We start from the raw sequence: 6,267 nt of genomic DNA, 5'->3' as shown, positions 1-6,267 counted from the left end.
CTCTCAGATTTGGGTCACAGGGAGCAGGGTGACATACATGGTAAGCTACCCCACCATCATCCCCAAATCCTGTGGTCACCGCCGCCACTTTTCTCTCTCTGGGGCAATTATTTTCAATAAACTTGAACAATTGGCTGAGATAACTTCAGTGAAGGGAGCCACAGCACCATGGGCAACCATTAGAAATTAAAATTAGATAAACGATTAGCCTGTGAACTTGGCACTCAGACCACCACTGCCTTGACAGCCTCTGCAGGAGCCTCCCACAGCCGCTGTACAGCCCAGTGCTCCTGGGGTCAGAGCAGGGCTGGCAGGGTGGGATGCGGTGGGATGCCTGGAGGAAGTGCCAGCAGTGGTGAGGGGACTCTGGGATGTATAGTGTTATTTATAATGCCTTCAGTTTCTTTTTCTTCTCCCCTTCTTCATCAAGGCACTGGAGGGAATAGGAACGTGCTATCTAATTTCCTAATTTTCCTGTCAGCTTTCTGGCTTTCAAAATGATTGCAGCAGAAATCTATAAAATGAGGATGAGGGAAGCAACCTTAATACCATTGTAAATCTCCAAAATGGATGCAGAAACACAGTACTCAAATAGGAGTAAATAAAAGCAAGGAGAGATTCATTCCGGTTTTCTCCTCTGTAAACCTACTGGCAGCTTGGAATTATTCAGAAAACAACATTTAACTGAGAAAAAGGGAACCCTGTAAAATAGTAAAGATTATACCGTAAAGCTAAGCACCCTCCATAAATCATAGCTGGGAACATTGCTAAGTTATAGGAACCTGCAGATGGCTGTCATTAAAGGGAAAGAGCCTCTCTGGCTTGGCGGGCCATGCTGCGTCGTGGCGTACAGCTACAAAGCTGCTTCCATGGGGGAGCCACAAAAGTGGTTTTAAAATAGGACTTTCAACTAGAAGCCGCGTGAGCTGTTCAGCAGGACTGGGGCTTATGGAAAAACCACGGCGGTAATTTCAGGCCTGACTTACAGGAGACTCTAATAAGCTTCCCCTGTTTAAAATAATACAGCAATAGTTTATTGTTAGTGCAAGTCCAAGGTGAGGAGAGCGGGCATGGGGCAGGGTGCTCTGGTACCGAGCCTGGTGTGGTCTCCATCGCAGACAGGGACAGCCCCTGCCTGTCCGAAGGGGTGAGGGCTGCCGGAGCAGGTAAGGTGCTGGGGGTCCTGTCTCCCAGCTGGTGTTTGGGAGTGGGTCAGGACAGGCTCCTTCCCTGCTCCGAGCACATTCCTGTGTGCTCACCGAGGTATCGCTGTTCTTCCCTCTCAGGTAAACTCCCCTGGGGCTTCAACTCGAGCAACAGTGGGGGAGATGCTCAAAACAAGTCTGCGAGCTGAAAATAACACACACCGGCTGCTGCTGCATCAAGATAAAGATGTCACCAGGTTTAACACTATATATTAAGCCACACCATGATGTAGCATCGAGATGTAGCATCCCGTGGGGCAGTGCCATCTATCTAAACCATGCATCACAGATGTACGGGGACGTCTGTGCCAGCCCTCAGCCTTGGGGTGCTGGTTCCCCAGGAAGGGCTGTGCCAGGCACCGCTTCCCAGAGGTGGATCATACTATCTGCTCTCTCGCAAGAGCTTCAGTGGAGACTTAATCCTAAACACTGCCCTGGGGCACCGGCACTTCCCACAGCGGTCCCGTGCCAGGAGGTTTAGATGTAGGTCTGGCAATCAAAACACCCAGCATATAACAAGACCTCCGCGAAGCTACCCTCATTTTGAGGTTGGGAATGGTTTTGCCCCGCTCAACCACAGGGTTCACAGTTTTTCAAGGTCACCATCTCTAACAAGATCAGCAGCCTTTCTGGTTACAAAATGGCACAGCAGCTGATGGCATTGATTTTTAAATTCTCACACACCCCCCACCCCAGCGTTCCCATTCCTATATTACCACTCCGACTTTCCTTTCCCAGCATTTCTGCAAGAGCACCATATACCTGCAGGTGCTAGCACGGGCTTGCTGGGCTCACTGCTCACCAGGCCAGGGGCTTTCCCGGGTGCTAACCAGGCTCCCTGCAAAAGCTGTAGTCACAGTGCTTTCCAAAAACACAGCCAGGTGGAACTGGATCCCACAGTATTTTTCTTCTTCTCTGTCTCTGGGTGAACTCGAGACCCACTCACTGCATCTCTTAACAACTGTGTTTAGCTCCTTGTCACAACCTCCTTTTGTGCTTGGGCAGAAGAGGCATCACCAGCAGATGCAATTTCTTTCAGTGCTGGAATTGTGTTTATTTTACTGGAATTGTACTCCATTTATCTGGTGGCAAAGGGACTAGGCAATTTATATTGGCAGCACTGAATGTATCGAGACTGGCAGTGGCTGGGCACTCACGGCTTGTTACCCAAGGGAAGTTCAGAGCATACTAATTTATCCCACCACGGAGCAGCGATAGAGGAACCGTACGGTTGGTATGAATCAGTCTTACATTAGAAACACTGTAAACATTTTTTAAGATGGTAAAAGATCCAATAAATCTGCTTTATTCTGTTTCATTGTAAGGTCCAGTTCTTCCTTTCCATCATACAAACAACTTTCAGGTAATGGAAGGGATATTGCATTCGCTATTCACAAATCACAGTTTGACCTATTATTTGTAATTTTCAGTGCCTGCCTTCTTATGTAGTGTTCATAAAATGAGATTAGAGTGATTTACAATAGTGAGAGATGGAACAAGACTAAGCGGAGATGTGACTCATTAGACATTATCCTGTGGCTGTTGGAACGAACTTGCATCGCTCAGGAAGATGTGCTGTGATTTTCCAAAGTGGTCTAGGGGATTTAGATGTACCTTTGAAGGCTTTCAGCACCCATCTGAAAACATGACCCACCAGCCCCGATTTTATCTTTTTATAAAACCAACCAGGAAATTCAGTTTGAAGGTTCCTGAAACTTCTTTCCGACCCACTAGTCTTCTTCATGACGTTGCTCTAAAATGGTGTCCTTTAAACATTGTGTCACCGAGCTTTTCAAGAAGCTTTTTAATTTGCATTCAATGTGGGGAAATGATGCTTTGGTTGTAATTTACAGTGCTTCGAAATTATCAGTATTAGTTATGATTCAAGTGCTCAGCTCCTGTATTCTGGGCTTAAGAAAGAACTTGCTTCCCTGGTGGACCAACCAAAACCAGTCTCTTCTGTCCTGTTAACAGGTATGAACTGGGCTTCATCAGGCAAATGAAAAAGAAATAGGAAGGACACCCAAGGGTTATTCTAATGAGCAAGGAAATCAACTCCAGCAGAAGCCGGTCCGCCTCCTGGAGTTATGGATGCTGTTGGGAACAGCTAAGCAGGCTCCTGTCTGGCCCTTCGGAGGGTGCTAATAGCCCCTCTCGTTTAGTATCTCCTGCTGCTTGGTTTTCTCTCCTTGAGCACCCACATATTTCTGCCAAACTGTTTAGTGCATCTCCCTAAAAAAATAAAAATTGCTTGTCAAGAAGCAGTGCTGGCTTGTGTTCTCTCTGAGCAGACAGGATCTGTAACAAATGACTCACATGCAGTAATTACAGTCTATTTCTTCCTATCTTGCATTGATTATTCAGATGTAGAAAGAATAGCCCTTTCTTGAAGAAAAGAAAAGATCTGAAGACCCAAATACTGGATCGTTGGTTTGTGGGTTTTTTTCTCCCCTTTCCCTCCTTTATTTTCCAGGACTGTTTACAGCCGTGGTATACTGAGGAGATGAAAAATTTATAAACAAAACTTCCTGTCAGTGTGCTTGTAGTTTATGTTTGTTTAAGGGACAATTTTGTGTCACCTCTTTGTATTTTAATAGTCAAAATAAATTTTGCATAATAATTCAACTCCTCTCTGCTGCCTGTAATGACTGTCTGCATTTTTCTGATGGATGTTTGTATTTGTTTCCTATGATTTACATGACCTGACATCTCATATAATGAGCTTCCCTGCGCAAATGCCATTTGTGATACTCTGTGCAGCACTAATCTATCATTTGATGACCTTACAAGTGCTGGGGTCACGGATTCAATCAGTAAAATGTTTCAGAGTGTAATTAATTAATTTCCCCCTCCTCACTCTACAACTGTTCGCTTAAAATTTGATGAAAGCGATGTTTTTTCGTTACACTTCTTCAATACATATGGTTTGTTTGTGTAATCAATCATGCTAAGTTGGGGAGCTCTTAGTATTCATGGCTTTGTCTTGCTTGAAACTTCCAAATCTTTATTTTTACAGTGTAATTTAATAGTCAAATTAGCCAAACAACTAGCTACTGTACTTTTTAAAGTACACTCAGGTTGTGGTTTAATAACATGGTTTTGCCTTGGCTAACAGTGAGCTGGACTGCGCGGCGTGGGCAGCGGAGCGGGTCCAGCTGTGAGCAACACGGCTGAGCTGGCTGCATCCCGCATCAGCCTCGCACGAAGCTGAGCTGTGCTGCGGCCCATTGCAAACCATGATAGGTATGTTAGCGCTCTGCTTTAGGCTTCTCGTCAAACAAAAAAAAGGGAGTTTCTCGTCTTGGTGTTTAGCATCCTTTCTTTGCACCCGTGCTGCTCAAATACCGTGCAAGCAGCAGAGAGGGCTGTGGATTACAGCTTCCTTGCATAGAGCCACTGGATTTTCATTGCTGCGGTTCAGCCCACCCTCTGGAGGTCTATGGGTTGTTTCCAGGAGTCTGTACCAAACAGCTAACAAAAGCTAGGCTTAAATTCCCTATCTTGGGATTTACATCTTCACCAGAAAGGCGGTGGGACGTGCACACTGGGGAGCACTGACCTATGCTGCAGCAGCGCTGGTGCCACTGCTTTCCAGCAGCCTTCTCCAAAAGAAAGTCACGAGCTTCCCGGCACCTGAGAAACATTGCAAACAGCTCTCTGCTCCTTCCACAAAGACTGATTTGAGTCCTGATCTTTCTAAAGCAAAATGCTTTTTGACCACTCTCACCTTGGAGACGGGAAATGCAAAAATCCACATTTTTGCTGCTTTTCTGGAACACTAACTAAAAGTTTACCAGTGTAAGGTGTTACCTAAAAGGCTGTACCATATAGGTGAGATGCACACATGTCCCCAGCCGTGGTGTATGTCATAAAGGGTCTGGCATTTTAACTCTGCCTTTGACTTTATGCAGTGTTTTGTAGATTTTTGTTAATAACAGATGCAGGTGTATTTTTGTAGGTACGTAACCATCTTGCCACCTAATAATGTGAATCATGAATCTCTGATTTACAGGTGCCTCTGGACCCATCCTCCAGGACTCTGTTGGAAGAATGAGATGTGATCTTTGCCCGCAGCACTCAGGACTAACCTGCTGAGGCAGCTAGGAAGGAGAAGAAAGTCCTCGGTGGCTTGAAATGAATTCTCCGAGATGCTGTTATTATGGTAACAAGTTTTCTTTTATCCTGTCAAGGTCTTAGAGAATCTTTCTATTGACCATTAAGGCAAAGCAAGACAAAACACACTGAAATTGAGAACGGAATGCTTATGGATGGAAATCCTATAATGTTATGATTAAATTTCTCTTCAGGTAAATATGATTGTTTCTGCCATCCTGCTGCTTGGCTCACTGAAACCCAGGAAAAGACTCAGAAGGAAAGAAGACAGATGTGGAGGAAAAAATGAAAATTGGGAGAATATTCCAAATCTGCCTGATAAATTGACCTTGGAAGAGGCACAGGTATGTCTCCAAGGGACAGCAGCCCTTTATCACAGAGCAGTGGAGTTTGGAAATAACACTGGTGGCATCTCCCTGAGGTCAGAGGCTTTTGTAAAGGGCATCAAGCCACAGCAAAAGCTCTTTAGAGCGCGGGGTTAAACCACTGGTGGGAAAACCTTAGATGAGACCAGGTTGCTAACCCAGCCCCTCCTGCTGCCTGTTTGCTGGACCCCGCATGGAGCTGGTCCCATACCAGCATGGCCCGTGTAGGGAGGAGGCTTTGGGAAGAAGGTGTGGTGGGGACAGAGGCTGGGAGGCAATTCCCTGACATGGCTTCAGTCACTGCTTCACGACTTGCTAGAAAGATCCTTTTCTCACAAATGATGTTTTCTTTCCACTGTTTTGAACACGCTGTAGGTAGTAAATCACAACAGTGCTTGGTTGGAATAATGGAGTGAAGTGTTGTAGCAACGTGTTTTTCTCATAGTCTGTAGCCATTACTTTGATGGAAAACAGGCAGGGTCTGGCGTGCTTAGGGGTAGCATCTTGGACCCGTCCAGCTCCACAGCATGCCGCATGTCTGTAACACACTCAGGCATTTGCAGAGTTCAGGCTTAACATGTTCT

The sequence above is a fragment of the Falco naumanni genome, chromosome 14 (genome assembly GCF_017639655.2).
Source record: "Falco naumanni isolate bFalNau1 chromosome 14, bFalNau1.pat, whole genome shotgun sequence".
NCBI classification, from domain to species: domain Eukaryota; kingdom Metazoa; phylum Chordata; class Aves; order Falconiformes; family Falconidae; genus Falco; species Falco naumanni.
Note: the sequence above shows the minus strand (reverse complement) of the source record.